The 24,027-nt window shown below is 32.4% G+C and overlaps 1 long non-coding RNA gene across 1 annotated transcript in view; it reads right to left on the bottom strand.

The window, feature by feature from the left end:
* Positions 1–1,264: 1,264 nt before the first annotated feature.
* Positions 1,265–24,027, bottom strand: part of LOC148301599 (uncharacterized) — a 53,314-nt gene continuing 30,551 nt past the window's right edge. The window contains exon 3 of the long non-coding RNA XR_015838777.1: positions 1,265–1,389. This is a non-coding gene — a long non-coding RNA (uncharacterized LOC148301599). The remainder of the gene's footprint in view (positions 1,390–24,027) is intronic.

The raw sequence follows: 24,027 nt of genomic DNA, 5'->3' as shown, positions 1-24,027 counted from the left end.
AAATAAACAATTTGTCTTAAAATCAGTTGTGAAGCGTACTTTTATGCATTCTGCATCATTTCAAACACCGTAAATGAACTTAGTCTACATTTTAAAGTTTTTTTCCTTGGGGCGTTGAAAGATAAAGAAGGGGTAGGAGTAGTTTAATTTTAATTTTTTTCCTTTTTTAATTTTTTTTATTAGTAGGAACTTTAAGCGAATACCTCATTTTCATCAGAACTAATGAGAATTGTAAAAAGTCAAGTTATAAGTGCATTGAATAAAAATAAGAGCTCAGTCTGTGGCAGGTGGAAATTATGCAACCGGTTTATGGTGTTGCCCCCACAACATCCGGTAAGCGTTGCAGTTTTAGCGGAAGTGTCTCTCTTTTTTTTTCGTGCGACATCCGCTCTCTTGTGTCCTTTCTTTCGCTCAATGATTAATGAGGCGAATTCCCTGGATAACTTCAAGAGATAAACACGAATGGCCCATAAAGAACAAGCCACTTATTTAACGAGAAAGATTCATCGCTAGACGTCACCAGCTACAGTATGCCAGATAAACTAGCATGATTTAATGTTCTCCTATAGTTAAGAACTCCACACGTAGATCGCGTATTTATGACTGTCTTTTCTTAACAAATAAATTCTTTTTTCAAGTTTTTTACGATAATCCAACGCGCGGCTTTTAAAACTGGTAATAACATTTTTACAAATACAAACATGCTGTTATTAAAAATGAAAAAATTGAAGTCGATTCGATCCAATTATTCACGTTTTAATATACAGTAACAAATATTTGATAGCAACGAAATTTTTTTCATATACTATAAACTATTTTCATGAAATTCAATTGCAATTAAATAAGGGCTTTTCGAAATATTACTTAAAATTTTTAGTGCCCATTCGAAACCATAACTCTTAAGGTCATAATTGAGAATTGGAGAAAAAATTATAAAATGCGAAAGATACTTATTATTTGGCATGATTTTCAGTAAAATAGAAAATTTAATGTAAATATCTGTTTATATGAGCACTCTTATTGTATTCGGCCAATAAATACAGAATAATGCGTAAAATTACCATATATCTTGGTAATTTTGAAATGATAAGTGAAAAAAATTGTATAAACGTGGTTCCGAGGCAACTGCAGGACAAATATGCTGAAAGTATTTCGATATTATGTCCAATAAATAAATTCAGGTTTGAAGGGGTTAAATATCATCGTGAAAATTTACTCGGTAAATTCTAACTCAGTTTCATTTTTAAATGTATGAAGTACTCAACTCACTCGAAACCCTCGAAGTATTCGAATCGAATCCATCTTCACGAACTGCGGATGTGGTGTAGCCCCACCCTTTCCGAATCTCGAATCCTCGAATTCATTGTAATTCAAAGCAGATTTTCTTACCTGAAAACAAGGGAAAATAAATTAACATCTTTTTGAATAATGGCTCAATTCTTCGGCAGAACAAGAAAAAAAAACGAAAATAAGTATTCATACGGAATTTCGAAATATTTTTGAGTAAATTACAATGAGGCCGGATAAGATTTGTCTTGAACTGAAAAATTCATGAACGTCTCGGGAATGGAAAAATAAAATAAAAAAACAATGAAATAATGAAATCAAATAGAGATCGATGTGAAAATGAAATGAAATATATACGGATAAAGTAAATACTCTCTTTATCTTAGATTGTTGTAAATATATATATTTTTTAATTCAAATATTGTTTGATTGAAAATTTAAGGAAAATCCTAAATTTGAGAGGCTCCTTTGCAAGTATGTAGGATAGTAAGGATGGGGATAGACACAAAACAAACACCTTGACTACTTAATAATAAATATTTCTAACTCATTTTGTAATTGGCAGGAATCGAACCCGTAACACTGGTTAACCTAACAATGTCACGGCGCCTTTCTATTCTCAAAGCTACCAAAAAAAAGTTAAAATAAACATAATTTTCCGTAACCTTTTTCAAGGTTACCTATAAGTTACTTACTTACAAGTATACTTAACTCCGTAAACTTGCAGATTTTGTAGTAATGGTTATTAAATTAATAAAAGCTAAATAGTACTTATAAAATTGTAACAAAGTAAATAGTAATAAATGAAAAGTTTTTTTGAAAAATAATTTTAACCTTAATGGGGAACTTCGATAGAAAAAATATTTAACGCTCATACACGATTCTTTCTTTTCTTCTTACCCTTATCCGCACCCAATGGTGGATAGAATACTGCATCGTATTGAGGCAGGGTTATCCTAATCGTTTCTTACATGAAGACAAGGTGATCAATCCTGTACTTCGAGTAACAGTCCAGATAATATTAAATAAATATTTGACTGAAAAATCACTGATTTTTATTTAATCTCCCCTGGGAATCGAACCCATTACTAAAGGTTAGTTAGCACTGAATTACTCGATTTTTAATTTATTTAATTCATAAAGATTTTTAAAAATATGATTTTTTTTCTCTTTAATATTAATGTACTTCAAGAGACTGAAAAAAAAGATAAGAAATAATATTGGTAAAAACCTTTCATGGTCTTCTTTTCATCGATTTACTTTGAAGTTTAAGGTTCGGGTTATATTCATGGACTTCAAATATAAAAACTGCTTATTGAAAGAGTAATCAATCTTCGCAATTGACGAGTTTTCTTATTATCTTGATTGATTACTTAGTATTTAATTTTTTGTTTACTCAGAAAAGATCTAACATAAATACCTGGAATATTGATATTTTACACAGTAAATTTTGGTTGAATGTTTGAGTGTACATTTTAAATAACTTCAAATTTATTTAATTTCAAAATAAACAGTAATAATAATAACTTTTATTCCAGCTTGAGTGAGTGGTGGTTGCAATACTCAGGCAGCCATATTTTGTTTATATATGTCAGTATATTTTAATATTAATAATATAAACAAAAATAAAGAAACAAATAATAATGTAAATAACATGTGAGAAGATAGCGATCTGATTGATTTTATTTAAAATATTTTGAGTGAGTCCAAATACTTCACAAATCACAAATCTGAGCTCTCCCCACTGGAGTTATTTTTACATTTTTGACATCTTAACATACAAAGTCTAGATATTAACCTAGGCTTTTGACCTTAGGTCGTAAGACCTGTAAATATCCCGACTTCCATATTCTTCTTTATCTATGTTGAGACATTTTTCTAAAAATAAATATTTGTTTGATCAAACGAAACGCTAAGATAATATAGGAAATATTCCTAAAACTTCAATATTCATTTCGATTCAAAGATAATTTTATTTTAATGAATTATTACCGACAAAAAGTGCAACATTCCAAACCAATCATACATTTTTCAATGCTAGACCTAGATCAATTGGTATTAATAGAAGGAAGATGAATTTTCTTATATAGAAAGTAGAATATCCGATATGAATGGAATAATGGTAGGAAAGCCCCAAAGGAAGCTTATCCTTACTGATTGCGATTTCGATCTACAGAGTATTCAGTTACAAAAAGTATGGCGCCATACACGTAACTATTATACTCGTACATGATATACCTGTATAGCTATGAATAAATTCAGACATAAGTATATCAAGTTATCATTTTTTCGTAAGATAACTTAATAAACTTTACCAATTTATACCAAATAAGTACATTGAAAAAAATTAACTTATGGGAATATCTACGTTTGGCTAATGGAATCGAGCAATTAACATGATTAATTCAGGTAGTTATTCTCGCAAAAAAGAGAATTTCTCGAACATTCTTACTTAAAAAAGGTAGCTAGTAGTTTTTTTTTTTTAATGAATTGGTCACTTAATTGAAAAATGACACTTTTTCATATTCAATAACGGAATTTTATGGCATGTTTTTTATGTAGAAAAACCGGAAGGCAGTTTATGGACTCCATATGCTGCACATGTGGAGCAGATATATGAAGATAAATTAAATATTTGTATTTTTATATCTTACAAGTTGTAACCGGCCAAGCGTTGCTATGACTCAGTGTAATTAAATAAAACAAAAGGAAATAGAAACCACACGTTTCCAATATGATTACTTTCGCATTGCTTGTGAAGCAAATATAATATCAAAAGTCTATGAAACAACAATGCAATCGTAAACATTGAAAATCCTTAGACATGGCATTTATCAGAAGCATACTGGCCGCTATTGCATGTATTGCTGTCACGTGCAACAGATGGCGCTGCCATTGCGGTCAAGATATGTAAAAATACGCGCGCATTCAAATGCAACGTTCTCTTACAATGCAAACGAACATTTACATTTTCATTTATAATGATGATAATTATTGTGAAAGTTGAGAATGGGAGATGAAGTTTGTAACGTACCTTATTTAATAGGATTTACGAAATAATAACAGAACGTGCTTAATGTGACACATAGAAATATCACAGGAAGGCATTAGCGGTTTCAGGACAAAGTTATTTCATGTTATGATTACTGCAGGGGTGTTTGGTGTTTAGAGAGTCAGTTTACAGCTCGTACTAACTGCGGGAACAGTCATCCCCAGTAGGCTTATCTCCTCGGGGCACCATACTCAACGGGATGTATAGGATAATATAATAACACGAGATTACAAGGGGGCTTTGTGAAAAGTTTTATATTTTCCAGTCTAGACTGTAATATAATGCCGGAGAGAAGCATTTTGGAGGCAATCAAATATGAGTACAGAAGCTGTTTTAAAACATTACCTCTTTGCACGTTATCAATGACAAAACTAGAAATCGTTAAAAATAAAACACAGTTTTACTACATTATTTAACTCGACAACATAAATGCGACATTATCCAGAGTAAATTTATTTTTACAAGGAATCGCCCAAATTTAAAAAATGTTTTGAAGACAAATAACATTTAATGAAACGATCATAAAGCATTATTGAGTACATCAATCACGACGAATGTTTGGATATATTGGGGCCATAATTAAGTATAATTTTTCAAAATTTAATTAAATAACAAACTTTCACGACACTCTCCGCACGGGTAGGCAGAGAGAATCTAATGTCACACCAATCTGTCTTTGTAAACAATCTTCGCCCCTTCTACATTCGTACATCTCCTCATACATAATACCTGACGATTATTACAGCTTCTGACCTAACCACTTTTAAGTTTTTGAAATACTTAATCATGCCAAGTTTTTCTGGGTCTCTCTGCTTTTTCTGCTTCTTTTATCAACTACATTCGTCTCATAAATTTGTTTTACTATTTTTTCTTCACACATTCGATTCATATACCCAAACTATCTCAAGACTTTCTTTATTCTATCGATAATGCTTATATCTTTTTTACTGTTATTTATTTAAAAATATTTAAAAACAAATAATGAAAATATTTGAAATGTAAAAAAAAAATTACAAGATTTTGAGTGTGTCCAATGTTGTTCTTAAAATCTGAGTTTTTCATCTCACCAACAGACGTCTCTAGTGAAGTTCTAGTGATTCAATTACAATGTTTCTAAATTAGTTCATACATATAGAACTTCCAAGAATTTTAGTAGTGTGGTTGTCAATAATGGATAGAATTGGTGAATGTAACACGTGTGTAAAGTGATCACTTAAACCAGCCTATGACGGTCGTCAGCCCCGTAAATGCCCAGACTTCCGTATTCTTCTTCATCTTTGTTGAGATGTCAAAAAATAATATTAAAAAAAAATATTATAGCCCTTGGTGAAATAATGATTGTCTTTAGTAACGTATGAAAATATCGAGCCAAAAATACTATATTACCGCGTCCGATAACTGAATAGATATTTCTCAAAGGAAACTATTACACGAAAGATTGGCGAACTTTGGAGCGAATGTTTCGTCGAGGGTCGGGGATAAAGCTGAGCCGAATACGGTGCACAATTATATTTTGGCGTTGGGCCAAAAGTCATTAGCGCCGGGAGCCGCAGATAGCTCCGTGCGAGGAGGGCGGGGGAGGTATAACTCATCATCGAGAAACCTTTCACCCCGAGCCCGTACTGACGTTACGTACAAAGCTTTGTGTCACGAGGCTTTGAATTTTTTTTGTAAACTTTTAACAATATCAAAAGTGATTAACCTTCCTAAATTTTTACAGGCGTTCGGATAATGAAGGTGTTATAACGGGTAACTTACGTGACGTGTACATCCCTCATTCTGATTATACCAGGGATCCCCATCCCTCATTCCATTATGCAAAACAGGCTTTCAATGCTGGCTATTCCGATCCATTTTCTAACATTTCTGATACATATATAATTTATTATCAGAATTAGCTGGTACTCAAAAGCCGAACGTTAAAAAAATGTCACCTAAACCTCCGACAGTTGAGAAATTAGCATAAAAAAATTACCGAAGCCATCTTCATTTTAATTTAATTTACGAACCAACTCTCGTTTACTTTATGACAGAATTTATCAAATCTACAGGATGATTCAGTCCTTTGATAACTTTCATCAAAATTTTACAGTAATTTTATAAATTAAGGAATGATTTTTTTTTGTAATAATTTTTTATTCATACAATTTTAATGTTTTTTAAATGTTTAGTTATAAAATATCGCATAATTGAATATATTCTTCTAAACCAATTAACTTTTTTAATATCTAAAAACATTTATTAAAACTTTATATGCGACTTAGATCTGGAAGTGTGCCGTCATTTAAAAACAAAAGTACAAAAGTAGTTTGACATGAGAGTGAAATACGATACTTAAAAGAAAAATGATCGGGAATGGAAAAAAGGCAAATAAAAATAATTTTGGTATGGAATTTATGCTTTTTCAACGAACAATTAATATAAAATAGAACGAAGAAGAAGTAGTCCAGAAGTTGAAGTTTTTTTTCATCGTAAAACGTTGCGTTTATAAAGTTTTAAGCGTATAGGTCCAGAACGGTGATAATTTAACAGAAAAAATATGATTATAAATGGGTTTGTTTGTAATGGTCATTTTAATATTTTTTTATATAAATTTTTCTTTACAAGATCCAAATTTTAATAGAATCATTGTATTTTTATTCTATTTTTTTTTCATTTGTTATAAAAGTGCAAATTAATTTTATTTGAATACTCTAATATAAATAACGGATTATATTCCAAAGCGTGATATTATATGTAGTTATATTTAAAATTTTAGTAGCGATATTATTAATTTATTTTGCAATTTTGTGTGTTGTTTTTGTTTCTTATAGATGACACTTTTATAGCAACATTAAACGTGAAATATAACCGTGAAATGGATACAGAAATAAGAACCTTAGTAACTGGGCCAAAACCTTTTGCTTCGGCTTATAGGAATATATATGTAAAAATCTGATAAAGAAACTGTAACACCCAATTCAAGCCGTAAATACTCCCTCATCATTTAGAAAAATCACGCGTATTAAAAAAATATTAAAAAAACATCTTTATAGAAACGCGTGCAAATTGAAGTTAGTGCAAATTAGTTTATACCTGCAAATTCAAGTGAAACTTATTAATACTTTGTTAGAGCTTCCTGAAATGCTAAGCTAAGTAGTTAACTTTCACAGTAGAAATTTTCCTTCAAAAGTCTATTGCCTAAAGCGACCTCAGAAACTTAAGCCAAATATTTGTATCTTAAAACATGATTCATTACCTTCCGTAGAAGCAGTTAATTAAATTCTGTTTATTCGCCTTCTAGTTCGTTTACGGGAATTTAGTTAAATAATTTCCATTTTCGTAATATCCAGTCAAAGTCGTTGCGTGTAAGTATGATAAATGGCATGTTGATTCCGGCGGTGAATTGAAATGGATGACATGGAAATGTTTCTTCTGTAGCGCCGTGGCTTATATCAGTCGAACAATTTCTATATAGAAATGATGAAAGGGTTAACAAGACACTTCAATTTCAAGTCTAATGAAGTGTGAAACCTCCCACGGCTGTATTAATTCGTTCCCATTGTGGTATATTCTACATAATATGTAATTACATAGTGAGAATAATATAATTCACGCTTCCGCGTGTGATAAATATAGCTTGGAACAGACTCGTTTAAAGCTATTCATTCACGCACACAAAAATCAATACATCTGAGGAAGCCATTCTCAATATAAATTCAATGATAAAATAAGTCCAAATTTCGAAACAGTATTAAGTAAACAAACCAAAGCGACACCCTAAACTGATTAAAACTTAAATTAGGGATGGCAACTGAACACTTTTGACAACACTGACGTTAAGGTAACTTCGGCAATATTTTTTAATATATTCAAATTGTTCTTGAGAAAATTAGCGGATAAAAGTAAAAGTTAAGTGAAGCAACATTTCAGAGTATAATTTCATTATAAAACCAGGATTCCTTTAAAGTTCGCAGTGTAAATAATAATCACGCAAAAGGGGTTATAGCAAAAACAAGGCGAGCACCTTCATCCGAAAAACCGGCAAAGAAAGGGGGAAGATGTTGTCTTAACTTTTAGCTTGGGCAGTCAGTTGGGGTTAGGTTAGGGCTGAGATAAGAGCCCCATCCTTTCCATCGGATCCGAACATAAATCTCTGACAAAGTTTTCTAGCACGTCCACCCATTATTCTCCGTGGGTACGCACAGAGAAGAGTATTCCCGGTGACGCCTCTTTTTGAACATAGACTTTATTTCAAAGGACGAGGGCGGTTTGTGCACCACATGTCTGAGGTTTCCAATAATGCCTGGTTTTGTTGTGTTATTAAAAACGTAAATTATCATACGTACACACGAATGAATTTGTATACAGTTTTATCTCTATTCAGCTTAATTAATACGCAATCATATAATGTGAAAACGCCTAAAATAATTTCCTACAGCTTTCGATTAGAAATATCATCGAGAACTATTTATTTTATTTATTTTTTCGGCATTTACTTTGTGGTAAGACATATAGAAATTATTAGAGAAAACACTTGTTTTTTTACCACTTGAGTTTATTTATGACAACTAGTTTCGAAAGCTAAGCTTCCATCCTCCATCTTGGGTTTACATTTAGACCTGAAGATGGAAGCTTAGCTTCCGAAACAAGATGTCATAAATAAACTCGTGTGGTAAAAAAACAAGTGACAACTTTTTAAATGTTCTGTACTTAAAGGTTGACTTAAGATGGTTTTAATAGATATATAAAACTAGCATATGTCTAAGTCTTATTCCGTAGTAGCTGTGGTCTAGCAAATTACAGTCAAATCTTTTTATAATCTTTGAAAAAGGTATTGCGGGTCAGTTAAGACCTACCGGGAACCTGATATTTGAACGTAAAAGAGGAATCCAGGTTTAAGTCTCCGTTCAAAGTTTTAAAGTAATACAACTATTTTAGAATCGCGACTTGATTCATAACCAAGACAAATCACCGCTATAGAATGTAAATAATTTTGTTGAAATGGAAAAATATAACGAATTGTGGGAAAGTAACGTTTGATAAACGAGCCATAACATGCGTGCGAGGGGTTAATGCGCGCAGTTTGCCCTTTGAAGCGGTAACACAGCCTAATGCTCCGTACCCTTACGTCACCACAAGTTTCATCCAAGTTTTATACAAGTTACTTAGCACACACAATCTGGTCACCGATGATCACTGTTTGACGAAACATGGGAAAGGTTAAAAGTGTCGAATGACCAGCGATTTTGTAGCAAATAATGATTGTTGGGTAATATATCCAAAATAAAACACGGTTTTTGTTGGATTGAATTCTACATTTATTTATGTATATTTTTTATACGTGACGCGTTTCGTCTTCTTAGGTCATTATCAAACACTCCTGTCTGCAGTTACAATAAACAAATAATGATTATTTAGATACGTGATAATATTCTTCAGGGCTATTGAAGAAAGAACTCTTACCCGTATTTTATTATTTTATAAAAAAATACACCTACCGGTTATAAAAAGTAAACAGTTTGCTGTCATTATGATAAAGGCCTAGAAAAAGATTAATTTGATTTTATCGTCGAGTTTAAAATGACTATTAAGTTTCTGAAAAACTAAATTCCCTTTTTTTTTCACAAAAGTTTTTTTTGTGTCTTTTAAATTCAATTTTCTTGGAATTTTAAGTCAAAGAGTATTTCTCTATTTAAAATCTTGACGTTTTGCCTGAATTTGAAGTAAAACAAGACTAAAAAAAGATGAATTGAAATGAGATTTACGAAAATTGTCAAAGATGTAACGGAGTTATAAGTAGAGAAGAGTGGCAGATGCAATTATGGTATATTTCGTGTACAAGTAGCGTTGAAATAAGAGTTAAGTGTCGATACTTGACCTCTTAACTGATTCTGTAGTTTATCCAGCACTTGTTCGTGCTTGTAGAGCGAGAAATTCTTTTAATTAAAACCGTCTAAAGGATTGGAGAGATAAATGGGAAAATCCTTCACTAATATTATCACTACAAGAATATTCTCATTAAGCTTATATTTTTTTATATGCAGCCAACATAAATATTGAAAATTGAAAAAATATAAAATAAATTTCTCGTATTAACGCTGATATTTAAACCAGATATCGAGTACCATAAACAAACATTAAAACATCAATCCAGTTTTGATAATATCGATTTCTGAGAACTCTATAGAGTTTTAATTTTCACCTGTAGATGAAAACATCTGTAAGTTTTCGAAACTAGTCGTGTATAATAAAAATAAAACTCATAAAGTGGTTTATTCCAAGTGTTTGATTAAAAAAAAAACTTTATGGAACGTTGACAAAAAAAAAATATAATTAAAAATTACATCATTGTCAAGTTTGGTGTGAAATTTATGACTAGTTCTTGAAACAAACAACCTCTAACTGAGGTTTGCATTTATAAAAGATGGTTTAAAAAAACAAACAAACAAAAAAATGTATTTGGAAAAGACCTAGCAATAAACTATTTAATTAAAACAAAACCATACAGTTTATTCGATTTTTTTTTTATTTGATCAATGACTGGGTTTCGTCGTAACATACATCATCATACTGATCGGTAATGACGAAATCCGGTCACCAGTCATTGGTCAAAAAAGCTTTATATTTTTTTGTTAACATAAAATGCTGTACACTATAAAAATTGTTTTTCATTTTACATGAATAAGTTTTTATTTCAATAAGAAAAATATAATGTTTTATCCGCAATACTTTTTTTTAAATGAATACAATCAGTCTTGATAAAGAAGCGATAAGCTTCGAAACCGGTAGACATTATAATTAAGTTATAATAAAATATTAAGTAATATAAAAAAAGTGATTTTAAAATAAAGTTACATTTTAATTATAAAATGGAAAATCAGAAAGTTAGTGCTTTAAATATAAATTGATAAAAAAAATTATATGCATAAAAATTTAAGTCAAATTTATCGAAGCATTTTGTTCCACTCAAGTAAAGCTGGCTCTCGACACCTCTTGTATATAAAATTCTAGTATATAAAATAAAAACATTTCTGTACAAAGGCGAAATATGCATGAGAAAATATAATGTTGAAAATGACAAGTTTTCCAATTTTGTCACAATGCATGCAGCTCGTTCAGCATCAAAAGTTAGCATATTTGATACTTCTAATAAGATGGCTGTCATTTGTCTTGACAAGGCAAGGGGGTGCTGCCTGAAGGAGGAATGCGACATGTGGATAGGGTCTAATAAAACCAGGGTTGCTCGAGGTATTCATATTAAAATCAAGCTTGATTTATATCACGTCATCATATAAAGCAAGCGAAGTATCAAGGGAAAAATATATTTTACGAGATGAAGGTTTCAAATCCGTCGCAGAAAAAGAGTATTAATTAAACTTAATATTTATTTTAAAGTTTTACATTGTAATTAACCATATAAAGATTTTGAACGAGTAGTGTTCACTGACGACGCGTGTGTCATATGATGCCAACCCGAGCACTATTCGCGCGTTTTAACTTTTTTGCGTTACAAAAGTTAAACATTAAAACTGAGCTCACCAATTGCCACTTGATAGTTTTACTAGAATTTATTGGAAATTGTTGATGTTTTTTTTAAACCTGTATAAATGTTTTTTCACGTTTTTTTATTGCTTCCATTTTATTTTTTTTTGAACTGCACAACTTTTAAATTATGTTATGTTTGTTAACACTTTACACGAAAAAAAAACTGATATTTTCAGTTATTTTTTTTGTGAAAAACTTCCAGTGGAAAAATCGGTTCATAAAATCAGTTATCAGGCGTCTATGAAATAATTTGTTTACTAAACCGCTTTTTCAATCGATTTATTCATATTCACGTTTTACTTTTTTCTATATGAAATATGAAAATTTTACTAGGCACAACCAATAACGAGGGCATTCGTATAATTATTTTTGAAATCTAAAAAAAAAGTTTAATGAAATAAGTTTTCTGAAACCAACCAAAGATGGTTCCCGTGAACTCAAACACAAGGCGTCATGAGATTTATGATATATGTATGAGTTCCAAAAAAATGAGTAGTGTGGTTGTTACACATGCGTAAAGTGATCACTTAACCAGACTTTGAGAGGTCATATACCCTGAAAATACCCAGACTTATTTATTCTTTTTCATCTATGTCGAGATGTCGAAATGTAGAAATAAACTAACTTACTAAATAAAGAGTTTGGACCTTTTCCCGCCATTTTCAGATTAATTTCAAAGCGAAAAAGAAGTTTAAGGAGTAAAAGGTGAAAACTTGCTTAACACATTCAGGGTGAATGTGTTACAAAACTTCTACGCATAAATACGTGTTTTGGTTTGAATAGAATTACGCCTTAGAGATTTTTGCAACAGGGGTAATTTTATTGCACCATAAAAAGTTGATTCCAGATGAAAAAAGTCTGAAATACACATTAGCGCTTATTACTGACGATACAAATATTGAAATCATTTAATGAACGTATGTTTGTTTATTGTATAATAAATCAAGTAAAAATTTGGCACACTGTGGGTAAGCTGTACAGGGTGGCACAAAATAATTCACCTTATCGGAAGAAGTTATAATTTTTGCAAATGGCATCGTACGTCAATCATGTTTGAAATTTGTGAACTAAACAAACAAATTGTTAAAACGGGCACAAATGTGTATCAACACTGGCGGTAGCCACTTGACGGATATCATATTTTCCAACTGACAGAAAAATATATAAAGTTCCAAATAAAAATTGCCGTGACTTATTTTTTTTTATTTAGCAAAAAATATATTCATAAACAATTCTGGATGTTTAATTTTGAGCCACCTGAATCTGTTTTTCTACTGCAGCTGTCCAGTTCACAAATGTCAAATATGATTTACGTGCGACGCCATTTGCAAAAATTATAACATCTTCCGGTAGGGTAATTAATTTTGCGCCATCCTTTATAATATTTATGACTGGTATATTTTTGATAATCCCATATCAGAGTCCATATATTGGAGAGGGTGTTTTTTTCTCTCTCCCTCACTTTCTCTTTTTTATTAATCTCCTATGGTAGTAGACAGATAATACGTGCGATCTCTAGATTTCCTTATTAACGAGTATTCCTTCCAACACAGTCAATAAGCTACTGTTTTAATTCTTCGAAAGTGTTTGAAAGATCTACTATATTATACTAACGTCCACTACTTTTCTTTTAGTTGTAATAAGTATAATAACTCAGGACTGCAAATAACATGTCGATTAAGTCGAATGTGGAAATACGTAAAATAAGCGCAAAAAATTACCGTTAGGGCTCGTGACGATTGCCCTTTGATAAAAAGTAGTGCGTTTGATATAAAAATGTTTGTTTATAATGAAAAAATCAGTTTGATCTTCATATTTTACGTTTCACTTACAATCTTAAAAGCGCTGACATTATAGGGTCGCGGAGGGTGGCATGGTTGAACCTACGATGTGAAACGATTAAAAAATTCTGAAGAGATTGAAAAAGAAACATTTTTGCCAAATCACATCGCCTGTTTTAAAATACTAAATCATGCCCCTCTGTGTTGCTGATGTAACGAGAAATTGCAATTTTAATATAAAAAAAATCAATTACTACATTGTAAGCACAACAAATTGACCTAGTTTTACTTGATACTATTGCAGATAAAATGGTTTAATATTTATTTCATAAATAACACAGCAGGGGTGAGATAGAGACGTTGTTGTTTTTCGTTGAACATTTCCCACGACAGTGAAAGGGCAAAAGGAAACAAAACTCCACCATAGGAAAAGACATAACAATAACATAAACTTTGCTCCTGTACATTTACTCGGGCTGGCTTATAAAAGTTGGTATCGGAGATCGAATCCCTACAAATCGATACTAGGGATACTGTATTACCATCTCTCCCGTCCCTAGTGTCATGGCAGTTTATAGGGGAGACAAAGGAATCCATATACATGGAGCATTCTTTAGAGAATACATAATTTCAAGGAAATTTACTGACAAGGCAGTATGCTCGCCTATGGCAGCTTATGGGTGAACGCCAAAGAGGTTATAACGAAACGAGCTCCGTGAGAAGCCTTAAAACAAGGGCACAGAAAAGATTAATTAATGAAATAAAAATGTTTTGAATGAAAAAAAAGTATTATTGTTTACCTTATTAAAAATAATAATGTTAGATAAGAACCTAAAGAATTTTTTTTAATTTGCATGTGTCTTAATTTATTTACAATCTCTAGATTTGGTCCCTTAGTATTCGTATTAATATTTTTTGGATATATAAACAAAGAAGAAGTTTATTGATACATCAATTGAAATCTTGATTTTATTTTAAATTTAGTATATAATTTTATTAAAATTTGATTTAATAACTAGTAATTAATTTAGTGGCGGTTATTTCGCTCTACTCTTGAACTGTTTATGTAAGTAATCCAAAAGAAAATCACATCAGAATTCAGACCGTAAGCTCACCTCGCGCAGCTTATGGATAAACATAATTAAGGTTTTAGCCAAAAAGGGGTTCACAAAAAGCTTTAAATTACAATCGAAACAAATATGTTTAGTCATTCGGTTTGAATATAATACAGTTCACATAATTTATATTTCGTATTTATTGGTGATGTAAGATTATTTAATGGGCAAAAGACTTCTTTGAACCATACAACTATTACCAGTATTTTTATAAAGAAATTATGAGAATTGGTACCTAAACATGATGTGTTTAGGTACCAATTCTCATAATTTCTTTATAAAAATACTAGTAAAAGTTGTATTATACGTAAAAAAAAATACAAGAAATAGTTGTATTGTATATTTTACGTATATTTTACTTGACCAATGAAATACTTGACAAATTTCAATTCACACGCAATAATTAAATTGATATCATCTAAAAATTTATTCTAAACAATTTTAAGTAGGCACTTGAGAAAGGGCTGAAAGATAACCGAGATTTTTCATATTTAAGGAGAAGAGCGTGACGAATAATCAAAATCGTTTAATAAGAATCATGACGAGACTCACAGTCAATATAAAATATGTATTTATTTATTAGAGCTAATATTCATTTTAGTAAACAAACATTTTACACGGAGCTAGCGGACAAAGAGAAATTTGTATTTAAGGACCCAGTATAAAAAGTAATTTTAAAATACATTTCGTATAAATTTATTATTGTTAGGGAGTAAAGAGAGATGATTGTCCAATTCATCAAGATTCAAGGCCTATTGCGTTGGATCAAAAATCAACATAAATTTTTATTCTCCGACAATGCTCGCCTGACGAATGATGAATATATTTCAGAATAAACACAATGGAGACAAAACATGTCCATTGACATATTTTCCAGCTATAGAACATGCAAATCATCGTCGGATTTATCCCTGAGGGAACAATATAATTTGCAGTTTGTATGGAAATTGGTGCGCAAATATATGCGTATCACTCTACTTCTGGCGAATTCCTCTCACGTCATACATTTGTTTCCGTTTAGTTTAACATCCGTTTCCGGGCAATTATTTTTACGGTATGGTGCGTCAACTAACGCGATCTCCAAAACGTGGGGGTGGCAATCGGAAAAATCATAAAGCTCAGGCGTCTCTTTCTCTCCGTCAATATGAGGGGATTTCTATCGGAATTGAATGGGAGGGTCGATATTCCAAAGGGCTTTGTGAATGTGAAAAGAAGCGCGAATAGCGTGGAGAGGAAGTGAACGATTTCATAGATTATTTGCGTCTATAGGAGCTTGTTGCGTGACTTCATGGATGGCGTTTTAATTCAGCGATATGGATTTACGTTGACATAGGATGGATGAACAGTTTTCTCACTATGAATGAGCATTTTTTTTTAAAGGTTTTTAAATTTATACAAAAACATACTTTGATAACGATAAGTAAAAACATTAATTGTTTACTTTACAACCCATAATTTTTTATTTATTTAATGAAATATAATACTTCGAATTAAGTTCAAAAACTCTCTATTTTTATGTTTGATGAAATTTTACGACTGAAGCTACTTTAAAACAAATTAAGGAATGGAAATAAAAACGCGTATCATAGAACTTTAGAAGAGAATAGAGTGAAATAAGACATATCAAACACCGTAGCCCGAGTTAACCTCAATAAAATCAAACGGCCAATAAGACCCAAAACTTTTAATGAAAGTAAAGAGATGTCTCTCTTATCTTGATTTATGTTCTATTCCAGAGAGTATATCTCGCAGATAACGATGTTGGGTACACAACTAGACACAAATGTTAGAGTAACTCAACCTAAGATGGAGTTAATAAAACTCAACAAAGTGATATACGAACTATTTTCGATTACTACGACACTAGAATACACTTGACATACTAGAAGTGAAACCTCGACATTCGTACAAAATGTATTCCAAGAGGCTGCTCAAATTGCAATATGAACGAATACTGAATTTATATATCCACAATATTATATTAAATTAAATGTTTTAAATATCCCGATTTCATTATTTATATATACTTTCCAAATATTTTTCAGGTAGCAAAAATACTTATATTTTTTAAAAAGAAACATGTATTCATATGATGCAAATATCTTTAAATTTGATACTATTTTCAGGTAATTAAATAGTTACTACAGTTTTTTTCATCCATTTGTTCTACAAACAACCGGGATCATTTAAATTGATATCATCTGACTGGTGAGTGGTTAAGACATAATTTTGTATTGAAAATAAATAACAATAAATGTAATTTGAAATTAGTGCTAAGATAGTGCTAAAACAGCTTCATCAGAAGAAATTATCAAAAAATATTAAGAGTTGCAGATGAGTGATGATAAATTAAATATTATATATTGCTTAAACTATAAATTCATGAAAGCATAGGAGAAATATCATAGTATTAAGTAAAAATTAAAAGTGAAAAGACAGATGATTCAAGGAAATTATGATATGATAGACAGTTAGAGTCCAAGAATAGAAATATAATAATCTTTAGGACTTTTTTATGGTTATATTAAATGTTAACATTTCGAGTAGAGAAAAGTAATTCTATCCAAAGTGTAAAAAAATTAACAGGAAAGAAATCACTTTTTAATAAAGAATTATTTTTCAATATTTCAATTTCTTCAAAAACTGGGAAAATTAAATGCCCAACATTGAAAAAAACAGTTTTTAGAAATGAATTTAGACATTATTTAACTGTTCCAATATGTACAAGAAATTGAAACATCCGAACAAACGGACAGACATAAACAAACAGTTTACGGTTAGTATTTATTTGTTTAAACTTCTTCCTCACGACTGATTTTGTTGGTTGAGTACGACAATAATCCTCAAATAGAGTTGCAGCAATAAATGAGGTTGTCTACGAGGATATTAAACGAAGATTTGAAATCGAGTCTAGGATTTTCTCGATAGCAAATATTTTTGTTTATACAGCAAACATTCTACAGTCCTTACTACTCCACTAATTTGTAAAAAGGGCTAAACAAAATTTAGTCGAAATACATAAGAGCTTAAAAAATATCGAGGCTTTCTTGCGCTAAGCCTTCATTTTGCTGGAAGCGGATTGATTCGTGGAGTTTATCTGTTTTTACTTTACGCCCCTATAAACTACCCCGGTGTTAAAGTATTGGTCCCTCCGCCATTTCTGTTTCAGTATTTATTTCAGCTTTAACTCAGACAGCCGGAAGTCGAGGTGAAACTATTTTAAAGATCCGGAGATAAGTGCAGTTTTATGTTCTGGGCGGTACGTGGTTACGAAGTTAAGGGTTTATACCGCATAGGCGTGAACTTGTTTTGACGAAAATACAAATTTTTAATGATCGTTAATGCAATACTCTTAACGACTCGATTAGATTAACATCAACACATATTTCTTCTTTAAGCGAATACCGATGAGTAAGTTTTAAAGCCTTATATTTATTTCGCATGGTCAACGTTAGATGGTGTCACTGGGACATCACATATACGTTTAATTTACGGCAGTTATATCTTTCTGCTTGACTGATTGCCAATGCGAAGGCTATGGATTTAATCAAGGATTGGGTAGTTATTTTATTTCTTTGAAATAATTCATAAGCATACATGTATCTTCCTGTACTAAAAATAGTTTCAATCATTGTTAAAACACTTCAAATCAACGTTAATTTTAATTGGTCGTTAATTTGATAGATTAAATAATCTAGAAATAACAAAAAATTACCAATACGATATTGCATTTTTTTAAATCAAAACCTCAACGCCAGTATACTCAAATACGCTACAGCGTTAATCTACTTTGCGTATTTAATTGTTGATTTTAATATTTATAAAAATAATGTGCATTAAAAAATATTGTTATATTTTCCAAGTCTATGAGTATATTTTGAGTTGGGTCAACCACAAAAAACATGGGAAAATATATACACGTTACATTTAAAGCTAAAAATATTTTCAATTTTTATAAAATAAAAGTAAACGATGTCACAAATAAAAATAATATCGTTCACTCGTAGTTATAATGATGATATTAATTAATTTGTAGGTTATTGGTTAGCTAAATATTGTTAAGAAGTTCAGTTTGAATATTGATTGGGGGATGTTTCTCTGGCGCCGAGAAGTCGGCGCTGGTGGACGCGACGCCAACATCCCGGTGCTGTCGGAAATGAAGGTTTCCTATACACAGTCTGGTGACGTGTTACCTTATACAAAGGCTCATTCAAGCCATAGAAACATTAAAACCATTTTTTCCAATACTTTTGATCTTTTTTTACCCCTATCCGCACCCAAATCATGCGAAGGGCACCGCATCGGATCTAACTTGAATAATAAATTATATTGAAGCAAGGTGATCTGTTTGCGTTTTAAAAAGAATAATACAATAGTGAAAATGTTTTTTGATAATTTGCACACCATAATTATTTGCTTTACAGATACTATATGTGCATTATTAGAAATAAAATAACTTTTTCGTGTAAATTATAGACAATAATGTTTACTATTTTCAACAAAAATAAGTGAATCAACATAATTTAAGTAAACATATACTACTAAGTTACTTTTACGTATATCTTTCAAGTTGTGTATTTTTTCAAATTTTATACTTGGTGCAAAAGATTATTTGAAAAAAACTGTTGTTTGAAAAAAAGTTTCCATAATCACAAAAACGGATAGTAAATATGTACTTCATGGAATATAAATTACGCAAGGAAAGGGTTCAGAGTGAAGGATACTAATGCTATTTAGGAAAGCAAATAGAAGGGTGATAGTAGATAAGAAAAGTAGATTAGAAGCAATGCTAGGCAACATTTTTAGTGTACAATAGAAACATTTTTTACAACCAGTTTAAATGAGTTTAACTAAAATATTTTTTGTATACCATTTTATAAAATTTTATACAAGTCTAATAAAGAATGCTACTGCTTCCAGTTATTCCAACTATACTGGAATTCCAATTCAAAGTTAAATTAAATACTTGTTACCATACACATATACGAAAGACTTACTTAAATTGTTTGCACAACATTATTACGAAACGTATAAAAGTTTTCACAAACTTGATGGTCATAAAACCATACGACGGAGGTGAAATAACACACCTCTTGGGAAAGTTTATTTCATAGAAATACTTCGAATTGAACATTTTATTTGAAGAAAATTTATAAAACTATAAAATGTTCCACAAAGTAATATCAGAAAAAAATATATCCAGCATATTAAAACAAAGCTGTATTATTTTCAAAGCATGCGTTATGAAAGGAAATGAAGAGTTAGGTATTCTCAATTATCTTGCTACCTTGTAAAATGTTGGATTAGATTTAATACGGAAACTGCCGAAGCTTTCGTTCTATCTACCTTGAATATTAAAGCTTATTCAGCACGACTAACGAAAGTCGTCAACATAAAACCGAGTCTGTGTCGCCTGCATCTTTCTAAATATTTGAAAAGATGACGGCAGCAAATATACCTGATTATGCAAACGCAACACTCAGTTTTGCAAAACAAACTCATTTACCGTCTCGTCCAAGTAGCGCCGAGGGGTGGCTGCTGAATTATTAATTGGCGTCTTGTGAAGATTATGGGGAGCAAACTGAACTTCACGTGTTTTCCTGGGGTGACAGCGATACGAGACAACCCTCAACAGACCTCTATCTTCCCAACACCGACCCCTAAAGCAAATATTCGCTAAAATGTGATGGCACTACCCTCCCCCTACTTGGCCACAGCCTGCTGACCGTTCCTAATAAAGTTGTCAGGAGAAATACACATTTCATCGTACCGAAGCGATTTGCGGTGAGCCATCTCAAGGGTTGGGAAGATAATATATCACTTTTAGGGTAAATTATATTAAACTCTCAATACCATTTAGAAAAATATGGAATCGTAGCATAAATTCGAGATCGGAAAATGACAAACACAGTGCGCACGTGAGCAATAACCTTTTTGAAAGCAACGCATATTTTAAAAACATATCTTCTGAAAAAAATGTATGACAGACTTATGATATACTGGAATGGATGATTAATAAATCTCTGGGATAATTGATTATCTGGTTAATCTGAAGCTATGGAAAAAATATACACAGACTACAAATTTGCTACTCTTTTCCACTTGAACAAAATTCTGAAATCTTATAAAATAATACAAAATAAATAACCATATGGTATATTTTTTCCTGAAGCACGTGACAATAATCTTTTTCACGTATTTGACCATCGTGAAAAAATAACTAACTAACAGATAGAATACAGCGCCACACCACTCTATCTTTGTAAACATTATTCCTCTTTCCACATTCATGCATCTCCTATATACATTCCCGCCGATTATTGCGACACCTAACCTGACCACATGCAAGTATTTGAAATACTCGATCATGCAAAGTAGTTCCTCGGTCCAACACATTTGCCTCATATATTTTGTTTATATTTTGGATATCTTGTCAAAATAATATTTTAATATGTAGAGAGTCTATTATATTAAAATATTCTTTTGACAAGATATCCTTCATAACTATTGTGTAAACTCCATCAATAATAAAATTGAAATTCATGAAATTCTAGAGTAAAATACCGTGTAAGAAATAATATAAACAACGATGAATTCATTTAAAGGACAGCTCATTTCAGAATTCGCACATTTTGTCTGCCATTTTCTTTTCTTCTTAAACATATTTACGATGTCAATCAACTCCATTTTCTTTCATGGAAAATCTCGAAATATCTCCTGGAATGTCATTTGATGGCTTGACATAAAATAAATAACCAAATATGAAAGCAAACAAAATTACTTTGTGGATAAATTTTACATTTTGAGTACTTTGTTTTTTTTTCATATAAAATTGTTTCGCTGTAAACATTGATCATCTTAACGGTTCTTGCTATCATAAATCAGGATTTAAAGAAATTGTCGTTTATGATTAAGTACACATTTCTCTAGGGCATTCATATTTTCATTTAATTTAAAACATGAAAATGTATCCAATGTCTTTTTATAAGTTGAACATTATAACGAAAACAAAATGATGAAGTGTCAGTAGAAGCATCCAGAGGGGGTTTGAGCATAATGAGTTTGTTGCCCTACTTATATTTTCATAGTTGAGACGGAAAAAAACTGAGAAAGCACTTTATAAACGATAAAATTTGATAACCGTTTTCAATTAGAATCGCTGCCATGTTGTTTTTAAAAACTCTAAGATGTCTTTTAAGTCCTGGAAATGAAAAATGATAATTATTTTTTTTTAAAGTCGGTCGGATTCTTTCAGCAAAAACTCATTATAACTGTCGTTCTAAACAAAAACTCTCGTTATTGTCAGTTTGAAATAATACAGAGCCCCGCAGGCTAGCTTTTATGTAACGTATTTTGAGGAATGTGGCTCGTTTATGAAGATAATTTCTATTATTCCGCCCTTAACGCCTCCGTTCTATCGAAATAAACCAAAAACAATAAAATGCTATCATAAAACCCGATAAGATACCTCTTATAGCCAGTTCATTGTGCCAAGGTTTGTCTTAAATATTGAAAACACGTAGAAAAAACTGTAAGAGCAATAATATTTTTTACTTAACATAACGTGTGTGTGTGTGTGTGTGTGTGTGTGTGTGTGTGTGTGTGTGTGTGTGTGTGTGTGTGTGTGTGTGTGTGTGTGTGTGTGTGTGTGTGTGTGTGTGTGTGTGTGTGTGTGTGTGTGTGTGTGTGTGTGTGTGTGTGTGTGTGTGTGTGTGTGTGTGTGTGTGTGTGTGTGTGTGTGTGTGTGTGTGTGTGTGTGTGTGTGTGTGTGTGTGTGTGTGTGTGTGTGTGTGTGTGTGTGTGTGTGTGTGTGTGTGTGTGTGTGTGTGTGTGTGTGTGTGTGTGTGTGTGTGTGTGTGTGTGTGTGTGTGTGTGTGTGTGTGTGTGTGTGTGTGTGTGTGTGTGTGTGTGTGTGTGTGTGTGTGTGTGTGTGTGTGTGTGTGTGTGTGTGTGTGTGTGTGTGTGTGTGTGTGTGTGTGTGTGTGTGTGTGTGTGTGTGTGTGTGTGTGTGTGTGTGTGTGTGTGTGTGTGTGTGTGTGTGTGTGTGTGTGTGTGTGTGTGTGTGTGTGTGTGTGTGTGTGTGTGTGTGTGTGTGTGTGTGTGTGTGTGTGTGTGTGTGTGTGTGTGTGTGTGTGTGTGTGTGTGTGTGTGTGTGTGTGTGTGTGTGTGTGTGTGTGTGTGTGTGTGTGTGTGTGTGTGTGTGTGTGTGTGTGTGTGTGTGTGTGTGTGTGTGTGTGTGTGTGTGTGTGTGTGTGTGTGTGTGTGTGTGTGTGTGTGTGTGTGTGTGTGTGTGTGTGTGTGTGTGTGTGTGTGTGTGTGTGTGTGTGTGTGTGTGTGTGTGTGTGTGTGTGTGTGTGTGTGTGTGTGTGTGTGTGTGTGTGTGTGTGTGTGTGTGTGTGTGTGTGTGTGTGTGTGTGTGTGTGTGTGTGTGTGTGTGTGTGTGTGTGTGTGTGTGTGTGTGTGTGTGTGTGTGTGTGTGTGTGTGTGTGTGTGTGTGTGTGTGTGTGTGTGTGTGTGTGTGTGTGTGTGTGTGTGTGTGTGTGTGTGTGTGTGTGTGTGTGTGTGTGTGTGTGTGTGTGTGTGTGTGTGTGTGTGTGTGTGTGTGTGTGTGTGTGTGTGTGTGTGTGTGTGTGTGTGTGTGTGTGTGTGTGTGTGTGTGTGTGTGTGTGTGTGTGTGTGTGTGTGTGTGTGTGTGTGTGTGTGTGTGTGTGTGTGTGTGTGTGTGTGTGTGTGTGTGTGTGTGTGTGTGTGTGTGTGTGTGTGTGTGTGTGTGTGTGTGTGTGTGTGTGTGTGTGTGTGTGTGTGTGTGTGTGTGTGTGTGTGTGTGTGTGTGTGTGTGTGTGTGTGTGTGTGTGTGTGTGTGTGTGTGTGTGTGTGTGTGTGTGTGTGTGTGTGTGTGTGTGTGTGTGTGTGTGTGTGTGTGTGTGTGTGTGTGTGTGTGTGTGTGTGTGTGTGTGTGTGTGTGTGTGTGTGTGTGTGTGTGTGTGTGTGTGTGTGTGTGTGTGTGTGTGTGTGTGTGTGTGTGTGTGTGTGTGTGTGTGTGTGTGTGTGTGTGTGTGTGTGTGTGTGTGTGTGTGTGTGTGTGTGTGTGTGTGTGTGTGTGTGTGTGTGTGTGTGTGTGTGTGTGTGTGTGTGTGTGTGTGTGTGTGTGTGTGTGTGTGTGTGTGTGTGTGTGTGTGTGTGTGTGTGTGTGTGTGTGTGTGTGTGTGTGTGTGTGTGTGTGTGTGTGTGTGTGTGTGTGTGTGTGTGTGTGTGTGTGTGTGTG

Source organism: Brachycentrus maculatus, unplaced genomic scaffold (genome assembly GCF_059751285.1).
Source record: "Brachycentrus maculatus isolate JH-2025_06_01 unplaced genomic scaffold, ASM5975128v1 h1tg000537l, whole genome shotgun sequence".
NCBI lineage: Eukaryota > Metazoa > Arthropoda > Insecta > Trichoptera > Brachycentridae > Brachycentrus > Brachycentrus maculatus.
The sequence above is the reverse complement of the archived record's forward strand: the minus strand, read 5'-3'. Positions and strand labels throughout refer to the sequence as shown.